Source organism: Chenopodium album, chromosome 12 (genome assembly GCF_948465745.1).
Source record: "Chenopodium album chromosome 12, dcCheAlbu1.1, whole genome shotgun sequence".
NCBI classification, from domain to species: Eukaryota; Viridiplantae; Streptophyta; class Magnoliopsida; order Caryophyllales; family Amaranthaceae; genus Chenopodium; species Chenopodium album.
Genome location: NC_137845.1, coordinates 18,620,577 through 18,640,422, shown reverse-complemented (window position 1 = coordinate 18,640,422; position 19,846 = coordinate 18,620,577). Strand labels below are relative to the sequence as shown.

At 35.9% G+C, this 19,846-nt stretch overlaps 1 long non-coding RNA gene across 1 annotated transcript; it reads left to right on the top strand.

Moving 5' to 3' along the window:
* The first annotated feature begins 13,760 nt into the window (after window positions 1-13,760).
* Window positions 13,761-14,844, top strand: LOC145572182 (uncharacterized). The gene is made up of 2 exons (XR_014096709.1): window positions 13,761-13,896; window positions 14,402-14,844. It is a non-coding gene; the product is annotated as an uncharacterized LOC145572182 (long non-coding RNA).
* The last annotated feature ends 5,002 nt before the right edge of the window (window positions 14,845-19,846 follow it).

Sequence of the window (19,846 nt, the reverse complement as noted above, 5' to 3'; positions counted from 1 at the left end):
GCTTCAGGCTATAGTAGTCGTTTGTGTCATGGCTGATGTCCTCATGGAAATGGCAATATTTATTTTTGTTCCGATTTTTGGCGGAACCCTTTATAGCTGCGGGTTTCTCAATGGCCACCTGGTCCTTTATCTCCATGAGGATAGAGTAGCAATCTTTATTAAACTCGTACTTAGGGACGTACGGTTTAAATTCCTTCTTTTTCTTCTGGGACGGCTGATAAGAGTCGTCAACCACCCAGATCACTTTTCTCTTTTTGCTCTATTCAACTTTGGGAGCAGGCTAAGCAGACCGACTCTCCTTTTGTTTGTCAGACCTTTTAGAGTCTAACTGATTATTAGACGAGTAGAGGTCAGTTGCTTATATAAATCTTTCCGCCTCCATCAACGCCTCTTGGAGGGTGAAAACCCTCTTTCTGACGAGGTCAAACTTAAAGGTTAACCCGTCCTTCAGACCCTTAAAGAAGTCTGTGTATGCAACTTCGTTAGATAGTCCTTGAATTTGGATTCTCACCAGATTGATCCGCCTGACGTAAGAGCAGAGCCCTTCTCTCTCTCCCTGCCGGATGGTGCTTAAGTCAAGACTTGTTTTCTTTGCAGGGGTGTTCATCGAGAAGTTTGAAGTAAATAAGAAAGGAAGCCTCTTAAAGCTGTCAATACATCTGGCTGCCAAGTTGCCAAACCATTGTTGTGCTATGCTTTTCAATGTAACCGGGAAACATCTGCACCACGTGGCATCATCTATAGGCCATGAGGTGATCTTCAGGGTTGGTGGTACCATCATATGTACCAACCAAGACATTCTTAACCTTGGTCGGCTGTGCCGCCTCGATTATCTCCCCGGTGAACGCAGAAGGTTGTTCACCAAGTTTGAGAAACCGGAGCTGCCAGTCTAGGGGCTATGCTGCCTGAACTCCTAAGAGGGTCGGCTGCATGTAAGGTGGGGTATATTGCCCGTATGGCATCTGAGGCACATACGAGGCTGACCTAATCATCTGAGGGCCTGAGTGGACGGACTTGCCGCCTGTATGGCTCTCATGCAAGGATTGAGTATTCCTTGCTAAGGTGTTTTTGAAGCTGTCTGGGAAGCTCGATGTAGAGGCCGACTCAGACAGCTGCTGGTTTCTCTTCTGCTCGATGATGTGCCAAGCGTTAGAGAATGATATTTTGCTGCCTTCCGGTTGAAATTACCGGATGACCTTTCTTGTGCCCGTCTAGGGCAGTAGAACTTTAGACCAGTCAATCGCAGGTGTGGCCTTCTCCTTTGGATATGGAGTAGGCTGCATGTCCCTGACTGGCTTTCTCCTCTCGGCTTGAGGAGTCTACTTGGCCGACTGACCTTTGATAGAGCTAGTCGTCCTTTTGTTGATGAGGTCCTTAATCTCCCCCTTGAAACTAGTCATGAACATCATGAGTTTATCCCTAGTGATGAGAGCAGTCCCTCTTGTCGACTGGGTTTCCCCAGCCGGTGGTCCAGTAGATTTACTTAGATCAGCTTCATTGGTGTTCCGTTCCAGGTTATCTCGGGATGGATGTGTCTGGTTCTGAGTGACCCATCAGAGGCCACATACATTTTGACTTCAACGTCGTTATAAGTATCTTGGTCTGAATAGACCTCCACGTCGATCGGAGGCCGGTTGTGTTCTAGGGGCGCTATTGTAGGCGTCGTTTGAAGCGCGCCAACATAAGCATGTTGTGAATATGCTTGGCACTCATAGGAAGTGGGAATTTAAATAATAAGATTAGGGACAAGGAAAGTAGGGAGCCGCTAACAAGTTTTTAAGGAACTTGTAAACCGTTCACGGATCATAAAAGGCAACCACGAATAAAGGGACAACGTAGGCAACAACGATTGACCCGTGAAGGTTACACCCCATTCATAATCCATGAGATTAATAACTCCATATGGTTTGGAACTAGGAAAGGAGGATCGAGGATGATGGCACGAAGTGAGTCATGGAGTTACATTCGCCCGTATTGGCCTCTACTCGATTCTTATAGTGAAAAGTTATTCCTGCAATCTCAAAGGCATACAAACAAAATATTCAATTCGCTCCAAACTATTATTAGGATAAATTGGTTGAATATTAATGCAACACATAATTCTAAAATATTAGTGATCACTTTAATTAATAACAAGATTAAAAGGAACCTAAACCGGTTGTCCAATTTATCTTACTAAGCGTGATTTCAATTACACATTCCCTTTAAACATGCAATATGGTGATTATAATAACAATAGAATAAACATTAATATTGGAAGCAATTCAACAATAATATCGTTAGTCAAATCAAATAAACTTAATCATGATACCAGCAATATAAAATAAAATAAACAATTAATACTCACATTCCGCGTGCTCCTTTAAATTGCTACATCATGAATAAAATGTTAGTAACTTCATTAAAAATATAAATCAAATTGAAATTAAATTAAATAAAAAGTAGAGTTGATTTGATCCAAACCCTTAGTTAATTCTACCTTTCACACCTTGGTTTAAGTATAGAACTTCGGGTGTACTCCTTGGAAGTGCTTAAGAAAGGAATGATGGAAGAATAAGGAGGCTAGTGTTTAGGCTAAAGAGAGAGAAGAGAATGATTTTTTGGTGTAGGGAGAAAGAGAATGATTTTTGCTGTAGAGGGAGAGAAAATGATTTTTGGTGCCTCGAACTACAGAAATAAGGTTTGTATTTATAGAGGAAATGAATAGGGGATGCACGGAACCCTAGAAGAGATAAAGCCGCGAAAAAAAACCATAATTAAGCTCCGTGACACGGTGTTGGGCATCGTGATACAGTACGGAACACCATGTCACGACATTGTCCACTTAAGCGCGGCACAGAGCGTCGTGTCGCGGTGCACTATTCGGCCAAAAAAATGTCTAGATTCATAAAGTGCTTAAAGAAAACACGGAGAAGACACCTGAAAGCACCGTTATACCGTGACACGGCACTAGTCCACCGTGGCACGGTATGGCACACCGTGTCGCGGTGTACAGTTTGCCTAAAAATACGTCCAGGTTTATAAGCGCGTAAGAAAAAATGCGGAATAGACACGGGAAAGCACCGTGTCACGATGCAGAATACCGTTCCACGGTACCAGGTACCGTGACACGTCAGCAATTGCCGCGACACGACAATTTAGTTGCTCGCGGTAATTCCAGTTTTTTATGCGTTTATAAAACTATGATAACTTTTGATCCGTAACTCGAAATAAGGCATATAATATATCATTAGAAAAATTATCCAATATACTTTCCAACCCAGTTAGAATCTGGTTAAAATCATTTGTAGATTTTAAGATATGGCCGTTTTAGTATAAGGGTGTCGGTTTTGGGCCGAGTTTAGTATTTTGCTTATATCTTCTTCGTTTTAAATCTGAATTGGGATTATGATATATCGTTGGAAAGCTTATTTCAAGGCCTATACAAAAAAATAACAATTGGATCAAAATTATAGGGCCACAAAATCAGTTTCTCTCGGTTTTGTGATGTGGACATGAAAAGTGGAAAGTAAGTTATTGTTTAGGGAAATGAGCTAGGAATTGGACTTGTTTATGAAATGTATTGGGAATGAATATGGATTTAAGCACTCCAAAGGTTAAATACTCAACCCTACCAATAATGGCGGTGAAAGGTTGTTCATCATCGAGTTTGGTTTTGGGAAGACATTTTTAGGTGTCTACAGAAGCCCCCACTTTGACTGAGTTTGTAGAAACCTCAGTTTCAAAAACGATAGTCAAAGTAGTCAGTAGGGGCGGAGAATGATTTAATACGTTCTGCGATCCTAAATCACTCTTTATATGTCGATACCTGTAGAAAAAATGTTAGTTCCACAGATAAAAGAGTAAAGGGATAGAATGCTTATCTAACACCATTGTATCAGTGGCAAATATGTTTAATAGTATCTGACACCAGTGTATCGGTGGCAAATGAGTTTGGTAGCTTTCTATGCTTGATGAAATCCACTGGATGAAGATTGTTGTGATATAATAGCTGACTTCTTCGCCTTGAGAGGTGGCAATGACCGATAATTTTCCATGCTTGAGGAAAAACTTGTTCAATTGTCCCCGAACGTGGGATGTAGTTGGTTCGATTGTCCCAAAACGTGGGCTGTAGTTGGTTCGATTGTCCCAAAATGTGGGCTGTAGTTGGTTCGATTGTCCCCGAACGTGGGTTGTATATGGTTCGCTTGTCCCCAAACGTTGGCTGTAGATGGTTCGCTTGTCCCCGAACGTGGGCTGTAGATGGTTCGCTTGTCCCCGAACGTGGGCTATAGATGGTTTGCTTGTCCCCGAACGTGGGCTGTAGTTGGTTCTCTTGTCCCCGAATGTGGGCTGTAAATGGTTCGCTTGTCCCCGAACGTGGGCTATAAATGAGGCCTGCAAAATGAAATTTGCCAAGGGACTCGTATATACTGTTATTGACTTGACCAACTGACTTGACCAAGCTTGACTTGACATGACATGTGTATGACTTGTGATTGTGTGTATATGTATATTGAGTAAGTGTGTGCGCAGACACAAGAAACCGAAAATGCAAAAGCAAAAAATTTCCGTCATTTTTGTCATGAGATGAGTGGAGGGTACTGACTTTCTCCCGAAAAAGAAAGACGTGAAAAATGAAGTTTTGATTTCAACTTCTCTCGATGAGAAAATTTTGAAAAAGTTTTTGAACTTCCCCAAAAGAAAAAATATGAAAAAAAATAAAAGAAGTTTAAAATTTCCTAGTTGTGCAAATAGAGAAAAGCGAGATAAATTGCATAGATATTTTGTTCGTTAAATTGAATTGCTCGTCTTGAAAGTAATGTATGCATAATGAATTTTCGTAGGCCAGGAGGCTAAGGACAATTACATCATGTGACAGGATAGATGAATGAACTTAGATCATGGAGCCAAGCATCGTATATGGTGTAAAGAAACGATAGATCTTGAACGTCACTGAGGTTTGGAAGTTAAGCACGTATATAGATGAAGTAATTGTTGAGTATTGCATAATGAACGTTGCTTAGCTCCTTGAGCTAAGCACGATATGCTTTGTATGATTACAAATCATTGATATATAAATGTTTCTAAACACATTATACGATTCGTGAAACAATGAATATTGCTCAGGTCAGGAAGCTAGGCAAGTATACAATGTTTTTTTTAATGAATGTTGTCTTGAAAGATGATGAAGCATGCGTGGTAGGGGAATAAGATTTCATGATAAAGGGTTCCTAAGGGAAGGATGAGATGGCTATGTATGTGTGAAAGAAGTGTGTAAATGTGATCCTAGGTGAGGCTACAAAGGTTTTGGTGAGGGAAATAGATGTAAGAAGAGTCGAGATGGTGACTCTTTGGGCTGGGTAGGCTAAGTGACGTGGGTTCAAGCCCCTAAGTCTAGCTCTAGATGGATAGGATTAAAGGGATAAGCATTGGAAATGACTCGATCATGTGTGGATATGAATATGAATATGGCCGCACCTCATTGTGAGGTTGCCTACGTATCCGTTAGGAATTAGGCCGAGCGCAGCTCTAACCAAACTTTGCACAATTGTATGTATACCTCAAAGAGGTCTTTCAAGGGTTGTGACGTGGTTAAGCTTATAGGTGAAGAAGAAAGGGTAAAAAGGCTCAAGACCCGAGGTAAGCCCCCTAAGGTGTGTAATTGTGAATTTGAAAAGTTTGAATTCGCAAGTTTTATTTTTCACATTTTTTTTCTTTGAATTTCTTTTCTTTTTTATTCTTTTGAATCAATGTAGGCAATCTCAGATCATGCGGTCCAAGCACTCACTTAGCATTCATGTTTCTCAGGCACGGTACCAAGCACTCGATGAGAGACGCAATTCGAGACGTGTTCGTATCCAAGACATTGGAGCACTTGCCTTTAGACATTGTTTTTTTATTTACTTTTTCTTTTTTTTTTCATTTGAACTTGCTTTTTGAATGTTGCACAAAATACACACCTTCCCATCCCAAGGTTAGGTGAATGTGGGTTGAATAAATAAGGCCATTCGTTAGACGGGGCTCAAAGTGGTTGATGAAGAAATGAAATGTATGTTTGAATGGTTAATGGGAATTATAGGTTGCAAAGGTGCCTCAAGTCATTGGTGTACCTTGTGTTTGGTTCGGAAATTGATTTTTTTTTTTTAATAAGAAAGACATGATCGAGATATAAAGGAATAATGCTCATATTTTTTATGGAAATGGTGAATAAACAAACACAATGATCAAATAACAGAAATGGAAATCTATGCTAGACTTGAATAGGGAAAGGGAAATGAATATAAAAAAAAAAGATCATGAAATCTTGCACGAAGGGCTCGCCGTGCGCCCGTCTTCATTACTTCTTGCCGCTTAGAGGGACAGGAAGTTTGTTTACATCAACAAGATCTTGAATAACGTCCTTCAAATTCCAACATTGCTCGGTAGAGTGACCTCTTCCTTGATGGAACTTGCAGTGGGCATTGGAATTCCACTTGGCGCTCCTTTCTTCAGGTTTTGGCTCTGGAAATGGCCCAATAGGTGTGATCAAGCCTTGACCTTAAAGGCGATCAAAGGCTTCATCATAAGTCATTCTTATAGGAGTGTAAGTTCTCCTTTTCTTGGGCAATGGAGCATCAAGAGCTAAAACTTCATTGAGATCGACTTAGCTTATATTGTTGGTAGTATTTTCGTGCTTAGAAGACGAAGAAGAAGGAACGTCGTCCTTCTTGTTTTTCCAAGTGTTATTATTGTTACTACCAGCAGTTTTTATTAGCTCGTCCTCAATATTAATGCCAATGTTGTATACAGCTTCGAAAGTGTTCAAAGGCAGAAACCTAAGATGTTGCTTATATTTGTAAGTTAGGTTGGGGATGAAGAGGCGAACCATCTCTCTTTCTTTAGGGGGATCTACCAAGAGTGCAGCCGTTTCCCTCCACCTGTTTAGATAAGTGGTGAAGCCTTCATTCTCTTTCTGTTTGAGAATGGAGAGTTCATGTTCAGAAGTTCTGGTTTTGAATGTTACAACTGTAACGATTCATGAAATTGTCGGTGACAACTTGCCAAGTTGCAGTATACTTGGCATCTAGAGAATAAATCCATTATTGTTGACAAGCATGCTCTAAGGAGAGAAGGAACACCGTAGGGAAGAGTGTTACGTCCAATCCTTTGAGATCCATGGTTACAGAGAACGCCTTCAAATGGAATATTAGATTGTCAGTAGGCTTGAACTTTGGAATATTAGCAGTGGAGAACTTTTCGGGGAGCATGTCCTTCACATCCAAAGGAGTGGGAGGCTGTTTCACATAAGTGAAATCCTTATAAATCTTACTCGTCTATTCTTTAAATTTGTCAAGGGTAGAAACAATGACCTTGTTTTGTTCCATGGTAGTGACCCTAGTGGTAAGGGTTTGCATCATGGTAGACAGTGCATCGATGGATTTGTTGATGTTCTCAATATCTTCCTTAGTGGCCATTGGAATGAACTGAAAGTAGTTTGAAGGTGATAAGTAATGTGGAGATGGCGAAGTTTTCCTTGAACGCCTCTTAGATCTAAGAGATTGTTGCGGTAATGACTCGAACCGTATTAATCTACCCCTGCTCCTTGACCAAGTACTGTGAAATAAAGCAATTCACTTAATTGTTTGACTCATTTCTTAAGATAGGAAAGGAAGGGGGAAAAATAGACATTTGAAAACAGGTGAGAAGAACTCCACTCATTTTTTATTATGACGAAAAAAGGGGTGCATGAACCTAGTATACGATCATAAACGACATGGTGCATGACTCGAGTCGGAAAATAAAGAAAGTGTTTGGACTATACTTGACTCGTGAGTAATTAAGTGATGTTATAAGACTCGTGGTATGATCGTATGGCTAGACATGTGAACACTAACCAAAATGACTTACACGAGGACCAAATTAGCATGGAAGACTAAAAAAAAGCTGACTGGACTTATTCCTTGGGCACTGTGACACGTTGAACTTTACCGTATCGCAGTACAAGCTGCTGTGACGCGACATTTCTGCCGGGTGTTTTTGTGTGTTTTTTCCAGTTTTTATTTTTATTTTTATTTTTTTTTATAGTGTTTGAATTGCGCTAATTACTAAGTGAGTACGGTCCATTGGCATTAATTAGTCATAAAATAAACCACCATAGACAAAGAAAACTCGTTAAGGTTAAGATAAAAATGATCACACATAGAGCACGTAGGCGCAATGATGCAAAGAAGAGTTCGCAACCTAAGGTCAAGTTCTATGTTCCACTATGGTCAAGTTTATTTGGTGTTAAAAGGTACCATGGTTAAGAGTTTGGACGCATTAGCAAGGCAACCTCCCTTGAGGGTGTATGCCAACGGGCGGCTCCGCGAGTTCGTGATGAAATCAAACTTGACTCCATCGTTTGGGTGAATTTAATGACTCGGATGAACCCTTATTTCCATGAGCGTTTTTGGGTTGATAGAGCTTAAATTCCCTAGGATAAAATGCATGTAGAACACATACGGTTTTTTAGAAAAATTGAAGGAAGCCGACTATGAATAAAAAAATAATCCACTGGAAAGATTTCAGGATTGTAGCGACATGGCAGGGAACACCGTGTCACGGTACAGAACACCGCATGATGGCAGTCATGCCGTGGCGCGGCAGTCTTGAAATCTAACTGGTGCCTCTGTTTTCTTCGTCCGCAATCAGGTTATTCAACTTTTCCTACGAGCAAACCTAAAATGCAACGTTAAAACGTCTATGTATATGTAAAAATTCCAATTTAATTACAGGAATACTTTTCAAGAATTTTTCAAGTCTCATCCACTCATCTTAATTAAATACCGATTACTCAAATCGATAAATAACCAAGAATTTTCCCCAGTGGAGTCGCCAAATTATAGGCGTCATTTGAAGTGCGCCTACGTAAGCATGTGGTGAATATGCTTGGCACTCATAGAAAGTGGGAATTGGCATAATATGATTAGGGACAAGGAAAGTAGGGAGCCACCAACAAGTTTTTAAGGAACTTGTAAATCGTTCACGGATCATAAAAGGCAACCATGAATAAAGGGACAACGATAGGCAACAACGATTGACCCGTGAAAGTTACACCCCATTCATAATCCATGAGATTACTAGTTCCATATGGTTCGAAACCACGAAAGGAGGATCGGGGATGATGGCACGAAGTGAGTCATGGAGTCACATTCGCCCGTATTGTCCTCTACTCGATTCTTATAGTGAAAAGTGATTCCTGCAATCTCAAAGGCATACAAACAAAATATTCAATTCGCTCCAAACTATTATTAGGCTAAATTGGTTGAATATTAATGCAACACATAATTCTAAAATATTAGTGATCGCTTTAATTAATAACAAGATTAAAAAGGAACCGAAGTCGGCTGTCCAAATTATCTTATTAGGTGTGATTTTCAATTACATATTCCACTTAAACATGCAATATGGTGATCATAATAACAATATAATAAACATTAATCTTGGAAGCAATTCAACAATATCGTTAGTCAAATAAAATAAACCTAATCATGATACTAGTAATATAAAATAAAATAAGTAATTAAATTAATTAATTACTCACATTCCGCGTACTCCTTTAAATTGCTACATCATGAATAAATTGTTAGTAACTTCAATAAAAATATGAATCAAATTGAAATTAAATTAAATAAAAAGTAGAGTTGATTTGATCCAAACCCTCAGTTAATTCTACCTTTCACGCCTTGGTTTAAGTATAGAACTTCGGGTGTTGTATGGACTCCTTGGAAGTGCTTAAGGAAGGAACGATGGAAGAACAAGGAGGCTAGTGTTTAGACTAAAGAGGGAGAAGAGAATGATTTTTGGTGTAGGGAGAGAGAGAATGATTTTTGGTGTAGAGGAAGAGAGAATGATTTTTGGTGCCCCGAACTACAGAAATGAGGTTTGTATTTATAGAGGAAATGAATAGGGGGTTCACGGTACGGAACACCATGTCACGGCATTGTCCACTATGGCGCGGCGTAGAGCACCGTATCACGGTGCACAATTCGGCCTAAAAAACGTCCAAGTTCATAAAGCGCGTAAAGAAAACACGGAGAAGACACATGAAAGTACCGTGTCACAGTTTGTTTACCGTGACACTGCAGTAGTCCACCGTGGCATGGTATAGCACACCGTGTCGTGGTGTACAGTTTGCCTAAAAATGCGTCCAGGCTCATAAGCACGTGAGAAAAAATGCGGAATAGACACGGGAAAGCACCGTGTCACGGTATGTGTACCGCAACACGGTGCATAATATCGTGCCACGGTACCAGGCACCGTGACTCGTCAGCAATCGCTGCGACGCGGCAATTTAGTTGATGCGTGGTAATTCCAGTTTTTTTTGCGTTTTTAAAATTATGATAACTTTTGATCCGTAATTGAAATAAGGCATATTATATATCATTGAAAATCTTATCAAGTCTAATTTCAAACCCAACTAGAATAAGGTTAAAATCATTTGTAGATTTTAAGATACGCCCGTTTTAGTGAAAGGGTGTCAGTTTTGGGCCATGTTTAGTATTTTGCTCATATCTTCTTCGTTTTAAATCGGAATTAGACTTATGATATATCTTTGGAAAGCTTATTTCAAGGCCTTTCCTACTAAATAATAATTGGATCAAAATTATAGGGCCACAAAATCAGTTTCTCTCGGATTTGTGATGTGGAGAAGAAAAGTGGAAAGTAAGTTATTGTTTAGGGAAATGAGCTAGGAATTGGACTGGTTTATGAAATGTATTGGGAATAAATATGGATTTAAGCTCTCCAAAGGTTAAATACTTAACCCGATCAATAATGGCGATGAAAGGTTGTTCATCATCGGGTTTGGTTTTGGGGAGACATTTTTAGGTGTCTACATGTACAGACTCTTAAACCATCTTAGATGTACTCTCCCCACAGACGACGCCGAATGTTTTGGGGTTTTGGTCCCTCGAGAGAGTTACGTCACTAACTGGAATCTTCTATCTATACCTACAAAATAACGGAGACTCCGAGTTGTAGGAGCTCCGCCTCCGACGATCAAGTTAGAACGTGTTCGGAGAAAGGTAAAAAGTGCGGAAAAGGTAAAAGTGAGATCTTCTCGAATTTCGAGATCAAGTGTTTTTTTTCTGATGTAAGAGAATGTAGGTAGAATGTAATAAATGAACGTGCCCCCTAACAAAGGGGTTAATCTCCCTATTTATAGGGTCATCGGTAAAGGTGCTCTTTCTTAGGTCCCTCTAACCTAATTCTAATTGGCTGCGCTGCATTGCGGCATGCTCGGGATGTGGGCCATAAAGGCAGCCTTTTTTCCCAACAACTGGGAGTGACACGTGTCAAATAGAGATTAGACCACTTTGGACCTGTCTAAGGGTGACACGTGTGAACTTCTAATAGGGTCACTTGGCATGGGTATTTTTACCCAAAACACCAACCTTCCCTACTACCTGCTTGGCCAAATCGAAAGACCATCACAACCCAACCCAAATCAACCTACTCGACCTCGACCCACTCAGTAAACCATCCTTACCTCGACCTATTTCAAGAGGTTTCGGCAATGGTGGAGGGTGGGGCGATGGCGGATGCAGGATTTGAAAAATGGGGGTTCTAAATTAAGTTTGATTTAAAAAAAAAATCTACAAAATAAAATGTGGAGTGAAAATTTTGAGTCATTAAAGGTATTATCTAAAAGACCTGTTATTTGTGAAAATGATCTCTTACATTGAAAATTATTAACCTAGAATGGAAAATACTACCTCCGATTTTTTATAGTTGTAACTTTGGGGTATTATTTGAGAGATATAAAATATTCCAAAGTTGCAACTAAAAAAATCGGAGGTAGTATAAAAAACACCTAAGAGACCAGTTCTTTAATAAGAGGTCTCTTTGAATTTAATACAAAATAAGTGAACTAACTCCTAAGACAAATTTTTTTAAAAAGAGGTCTCTTTCAATTTAACACAAAATAAGCGGACTGATTGCCAGATTCTCTAAGCTGACAGACCCGATATTATTATACATAGGCGATCTCTTTGATATCTGTTTTTTTCATTTTTTTTAGCGGAATGGGGGTACAGCTTTACCTCTGTGTACCCCCTAGATCTGCAAATGGGGTAGTGGTAAGGTTTCTGGGTTATTAGAGGGCTATGGTGGGAGTATCAATGCTCATAGAGGGTTAGGGTGGGTGGTTTTAGGTTGGAGAAGGTTAAGGTGGGGGATTCGAGCTGGTGAAGGAAAGAGGGTCGTATTCAGGTTGTTGGGGGGGGGTTAGGCAAGTGGGGTTGAAGGTATCAGCTTATCAGGCTAGTGAAATTAAAATCATTTTCTTAAAAACAAAAAAATGGAAAATAAACAAAAAAACTGCCAATCACATTGCGATATGTGTTAGAGTTTACCTATAAACAAATTACCTATCGATCATGTTCTATTTTGAGCATATATATGTCATAGGTCGTTTTATTTTGGAAAAATCAGAAGATCGTTTTATTTCGGAAGAATGCTTAAATGTCGCATTATTCTTGAATTTTTTTTTTCTATTAATTAAAGGTGTTAAAAACTTACCCAATCCTAAACTGACCAATAAAAATCAAATTCAGATTTTGGCTTGATTGGATACAATAATTTAGCATAATCAATATCATAATACTAAAACAAACATTAGGAATGAAAAATGTCAATTCTGGGTTTACCTCAAAAAAACACCCTTCTCCTTTTCTTGCTAAAATCTTTTTTAAGAATTTTAGTATAATATAAATATCATGATATTATTCCAAATCTTTTATAAGTATTTTTTATAATATTACCTTCGTTAACTTTTAGTTGCAACTTTGGAATATATATATATATATATATATATATATATATATATATATATATATATATATATATATATATATATATATATATATATAAGTATTTTTTATAAGTATTTTTTATAATATTACCTTCGTTAACTTTTAGTTCCAAATCTTTTATAGGAAGGCTCATATAAAAATCCTCCTTTATATAAGAACTCATTATATGTAAGAACCAATCTGGACCGTGGGATTAGATTTGATCTGACCGCTCAAAATGATTTTGTTAATAATGGCATTTTTGTAATTTTCACTGCACTTTCTCCTTTATTTCTTCTCGTGAACTGCTAAACGTCGCTCCCATTTTACATACTAACGCTCCCTTTTTTTATATGAATGGACTAGTTTACCCTTTTTGCAAGTTGTAGTAGACAAAAGGATTTTGTTCGTCATGAATATTATTATATCAAACGGTCCCCTCAAATTTATACCACTTCAATCCCGAGCCCTCAAATTTTTGTTTTTTTTTTTTTTATTTTCTGGAAATGGGACATCCGCCCAAAAAATCCGGAAGTCCCAAGGTGGATCCGCCTGAAATTTCTGCATCCGCCTGAAATTTCCGTAAAGGACTTCCGCCTATATTTTCCGAAAACACCATGGAGGATCCGGAAATTTCAGGCAGATCCTCCGTGGTGTTTCCGAAAAATCCAGGCGGATGTTCCTGATTTCCGATTTATTATTATTTTTTTCGTGAATAATTTTGTTTAAAAAACTGATTATTGTTATTATGATTATTGTTGTTGTTATTGTGATTATTGTTAGTGTTGTTCGACATGTAATGTAAAGAACTAGACACTTTTATATTTTGTTTTGTTGTATGTAATGTAAAAACTTAAATACTTAATTAGTTTTATAACTATACATTACTAATTGTAATTAATAAACGAAGTAATTTAACCACGATACTAATTGTAATTAATTTTTTGAGGAAAACAAAAAAAAAAACTGGATTTTGGACATCCGCTTTCTCCTCATTTACGTTTAGTGCCTTCCTTTCTCTATCATCATACAAATCTCTCTTCTCTCATACTTTTGGGTGCAAATTTCTTCATGAAATTAGGGTTTATTTCAAGAAATTAAGGTTTGTTGTTCAATTTTATGATTCAAATTCATTTTTTTCGATTCTCATAATTTTGGTTGCGATTTTTTCGAGCATTTTTATGCGATTTTTCTCAAAAAAATTTAGCGATTTTTCTCATTTTTTTTGAGCGATTTTACTAAATTTTTTTGACCGATTAATTTAAGCAAAATCTTAGTGATTAGTTTGACCGAATTTCTGAGCGAATTTGTGCGATTTTTTGATCAAATATATGTGATTTCTGAGCTATTTTTGGTCGATTTCTTTGCGAGTTATGCGATTTCTGTGCGAATTTTGATCTTGCGATTTTATTACCTGCACTTTCAATTCGATTCTTCAATTTTCGAGTCAAATTTTGATATTAAGGACCTTTACGGACTTATTTTTGTCAATTACTGTTATGGTTATACACTAATAAGTCTTACTGTTATGGTTATACACTAATAATACTTACTGTTATTGATTATTGCGATTATTTTGATATTGTAATTGCGCTTATTGTGACTAGATGTAAAGCAGTGCTTTTGCCTCATTTTGGCGGTCCTCAATTTCTTGAGCTTCGTGACAATGTTGATGTTCCTGATCTTAAGCCTAATCAAGTTCTTGTTCGTGCTATTGTAATCAAATTTACCTGTGTGGTTTTTTTGCTGATTGTAGAGGATTTGATGCTAGTATTTGAACAGATAAGTGGTACAGAAATTGCATACATTAAAGATCAGTAATAGCTATCTACTATGAATTATGTATTTGTGTTTCTTGCTGGAGAGAAAGTAGGTATTTGTTTCATCACATTAAAAGAGTTTGATGGAAGAAGCTGAGATCCTTCTTTACTGCCTTGTGTGTATGTTTCTTAATTTGCTTCTTTTTTTTTTTTCCCTCTGCGGTTCAATTTTATTTTTATGGAGTCTTTTTCGACTCTTTTTCACACAATTTATTTTTCAGTTTCACAATCCCATAAATGTTTAGGTATTTCCAATTTCTTGTCTTAGAAGCTCAACTTATGTAGGAGGTTGTGTGCTATTCTTAGTGACAACTATTAATGCCCTCTGTTAAATGCTAATTTGACTCCACCACGAGGATGTTGGGGATACCAAATTTGAGTGCCATGACCTGAAAGGCTGATGAGGGAAATAGACATTGGATGATTGGAACTTTCCTTTTCGTTGTCTAATACCTACTCGTATCAAATAGTGGTTTGAGTGTTTGACCTGCAGGTGGTTAAGACATCAGCCCATAACCATCTCTATGAATTGCTCTTGGCCAAACTTGTGCTTTAGGAACCTTGGTTTATTGTTTAACTTCCAACACATTTTTTTGGCTTAAATACTCCTTTATGTGTTGTGCAACTTTCTCAGTTAGATGATTTCGATAGCACTTTAGTGGAACTTGCTGGAATTGTTCTTTTAGCTTGACGGAAATTGCATGTTTGCATCTGTTTGGAAAAATTAGAGCTCTTACAGATGGTTTGGTGCTATGGCTTACAAGACAGGTACAAGAAAAACTAAGGATATAGTGAAAATTTATTCCCTGTAACTAATGTGTATCACTGCTAATGTGTATCACTGCTATGTTGTAATAAAGTTTGTATGGCAAATTGAAATTTAATGGTTTTTGTGTGAGTGTGGAACATAATTTTCAATAAGTATTGTTCTTGAATTTTGCTAATGAGGAAGTTTAGTGTAGGGTAAGTAAACGTTTACATTCAAATAATGTTTATATACATTAGCCTATTAGCTCAAAGGGTAGAGTATTGTGCAAATGCGCAAAAGATGTGGGTTCAACTCCCACGTAGGTTTGTTTGTATAATGCTGAGACGAGCTTGTATAAGAGTTAAGTTTTTTTTTTTTTTGAAACTTGTACGAGAGTTAAGTTGTAACATGGTTTCTAAGCTTTAGTCATTAAGCATTTATTGCTTGTATAACTTAGTGCTAATTTGGAGATAATATGGTTTATTGTCGAAGTTTGTTTTTTAAAAAAAAATAATTTTTAGAGATGACCCATGTAGGAATTGAACCTACATCCCTTATGCATTTGCATAGGGCTCTACCAATTGAGTTAGTAGGTTTTTGCTTATGTTCTAAAGTTTTTTAAAAATTATATGCTTATGCAAAATTAGAATATATGCAGAAAATTACAAAAAGTATGGAGTTTAGAAACACAAAGTATACATTTCTTATGTTCTAAATTTATATGTTCTAAAATTCTGTTCCTATAATTTAAGTGTTTTACCCATTCTAATTAGTTATGTTATATGTCGTAAATTTTTTTCCTATGTTCTAAATTTTTTTCAATGTTCTAAATCTTTTCTTCTGTGTTTTGAATATATAAGTCTATGTTCTAAATATTTTTTCTAATGTTCTAAATATTTTTTTCTTATGTTCTAAATATTTTTCTTATGTTATAAACATTTTCTGCCTATGTTCAATTTGCTTACTTATGTTCTAACTTTATTCTGCTTATGTTCTAATTTTTTTTTTCCTGTGTTCCATTTTTTTTTTGTATGTTCTAAATTTTATTCTTATGTTCTAAAGTGTTCATGCATATCTTCTAAATTTCTTCTCTATGTTCTAATATTTTTTTTGCGTGTGTTCTAAATTTCTTTTCTATGGTTTAAATATTTTCCCTATGTTTAAAATTTTTAAGCCTATGTTCTAAATTTTTTCCTATGTTCTAAATTTTTATTCCTATGTTCTAAATTTTTTAAGCCTATGTTCTAAATTTTTTCCTATATTCTAAATTTTTATTCCTAAGTTCTAAAATTTTTTCTATGTTCTAAATTTTTTCCTATGACCTAATGTTTTTAAGTCTATGTTCTAAATTTGTTTTGCCTATGGTTTAAATTTTTTCTGATGTTCTAATGTTTTATTCCAATGTTCTAAAGTTTTTAAGCCTATGTTCTAATTTTTTTCCTATGTTTTAAATTTTTATTCCGATGTTCTAAAGTTTTAAGCCTATGTTCTAAATTTTTTTTCTATGTTCTAAATTTATTTTGCCTATTTTCTATGTTTTAAATTTATTGTTCTGCCTATTTTTAAAACTTGTCTTCGTATGTTCTAAATTTTTTTCTAAATAAACGAGGTGTCATCAAAGCCTCAACATTGCAATTGACATACAAACAACATAGCTGCATAGCTCTAGCCTAGGATACACCCACAAGATCATGTACATAAGATTAAGCATCATACCCACATCCTGAAAAGTTCAAATAATCAAACTTGTCACTTTTAGGACCTATACTTTAGAAGATCGAAACAGAAGGTGGAAAGCAACAATAGGATATATATATTTTTCTTTACCAACTACAACCATCATGAGATACAATTTCGTTGAAAAATTAAGAGTATAATCAAGAGTAGCGCCAATGATATCACTAAGAATTAAGAATACAACAAGAGGTATCACTAACTTAGAGCATGCTGAGAAAGAGTTTAGAACATGGTGTAAAAAAAAAAAAAAGGTTTAGAACATGCTGAGAAAGAGTTTAGAACATGATAAAAAAAGAGTTTAGAATATGCTAAGCTAATTTACAATTCACATAAGAAAATTAATTCATTTAGAAAATCTGAAATAAATCATCAAAAACTGAAAAAAAATCGCAAAAAATTACAATAAAGATTATTGTATCTAATTGCAAAATAGCTTTTAAATTTATATGATGTGACTTCTGACTTTTTGCTTGCATTCAATTTTGTAAAATTAACTCCTCTATATGTCTCCTCTATATGAATAGTTGTAAATCCTTCTATACAAATTTGTAGGAGGTAGCAAAATTATTGAAAAAAACTACTAAAATGACGCCAATAAAACCAAAAAAAAAAAAATAAACAATAAATAATCAAGAGTAGCGCTTAAATCACCTAATAACGCTGCAATTCGATCACTAAAATCACTGAAATTCGAACCTTACGAACCTTAAATCCACTGAAAATTCAAACCCTAAAATCGTTTGAACCCTAAAATTGCCGAAAAATGAAAATCAAATAAGAAAAATAAAAGAACGACTTGAACTCACGCTAAATTCATGAAAAACAAATTAGAAACTTCGCAAAAATCAAATCACAAAATCGCAAAAGTTAAATCGAAAAATCTACTTGAACATTATGCAAATTTCATGAAAATTTTGAACAAAAAAAAAAAAAAAAAAAAAGATACCTGATTTGAAAATCCTTCAAATTGCAACTTCTATGGAGATTTTTGGGAGTTTGAGGAGAGATAACGTCATGAACATATAATGAAGAGAGAGAAAGTTAGAGTTGCTTTTTTTGTTTTGTTTTTTTTTTTTTTTTTACTGTAGAAAAGGATAAAATTGATTTTTTTTTTCTTTTTCTTCTGTTTTAATCCTGACCGCTCATCCTAATCTAATTCTATGGTTGAGATTGGTTCTTATATGTGATTGAGTTCTTATATAGAGGAGGGTTATATATATATATATATATATATATATATATATATATATATATATATATAGCAATTATTTCGTTTCCCATATCTTTAATATACACCAAGCAAAGCTTGGTGAAGCTGGTAGGGAACTACACCTTGTGACTTTGAGGTCACGAGTTCTAGCTCCACCAACTACAAAATGGTTGGGAGTAGGGGGATTCATTTACCTCCTCCCTCTACTTTCAAGCGATGACCTGCGGAGCTGGGTTGGCTAAGCCCGGAAGAGGTGCCGGCTCAATAGAGTCCTTCATCTTACCAAAAAAAAAAAAAAAAATTATATACTCCAAATTTTATATGTGATGGGTTACTTTGTTGGTTTTATAGAATTTACTTGGTCAGTGCTAAAGGAATTATTTTGTTAGTTTTATAGGGTTACTCGGCCAATAATATAGGGTTACCCGTTTTTGTGAAACATTTGTAATCAATTCTAAATTAATTTTAGAATCAATATTTTGAGCAAGCAAAATGAAGATTAAAACAAGTCCAATTAAATAAAATTCATTTAAGTGCACAAACCAAATTAATCCAAGAACTATTCTTTAAATAAAATTTGGTTCAACTTGATGCTACAAAGTAAAGGGCTATTCACAAATCACTATTAATTTAACTAATCATAAATTAATCATGAGATTTGACAAAATTTAAAGGTTGGAATAATGAAAATAAAAATTCAATGAAAAATTCCAACTTTATCTTGTGAATCTTTGAAAAATTACATCTTTCAATATGAAGATTAATTAAATTTCAATCACAAGTTTGAAACTTTATGACTTTAATCAATTTAAAAAATGATTAAATTAAGAAAGTTCAATAAACATTCAAGGAATTTAGTACCATAAAGTTCCAACCAACTAAAATAATTAAAGTTTAGATCTTTAATACTTAAGAGCCTCAAAACACAAACTTTTCACACATAAAGCAATTTATTTGCAATTATGTGAAAAATTGAGCCAACCATTAAGCACCAATTACTACATAGTAATCATGCTCAAAAGTGGCCTAAAATTGCAGAAGCTTAAAGGAAAGAATCAAACACATAATCACAATTAATATGCTATTAAGATTCAAGGTTTAAAAGATTTAAGATTTTTCGTCAAACTGAAGAATCCCACAAAACAGGCGTTTCTGGGCAGAATTTGGCTTTTTCATAGACCTTAAGGGTTGAACCCTTTCCAGAACATCGTTTCCACCCAAAATTCACTAGTCCTGGGTGAAAATCTGGGTCCGGGAACCAAAATTCTAAATAAAACGAGATTAAAATTAATAAAATTGAGCTACTAATCTAATTAGCAACCACAACTAGAAATTAAAGCCATTTTAACACCTTGAAAATATTAGTTACAAAAATAAATGAGCAAGGCTTTGATACCGCTGTTGGGTTTCGGAAAGTCCGACTTTCCTTGGAAACAAAACCCGACCCCAAGACCCGCTCACAATTAATATAACTAATAAGCGTAATTAACAAAACAAATAGAAAGACAATATTACCCTTGGTGCGTGCTTCACTCCC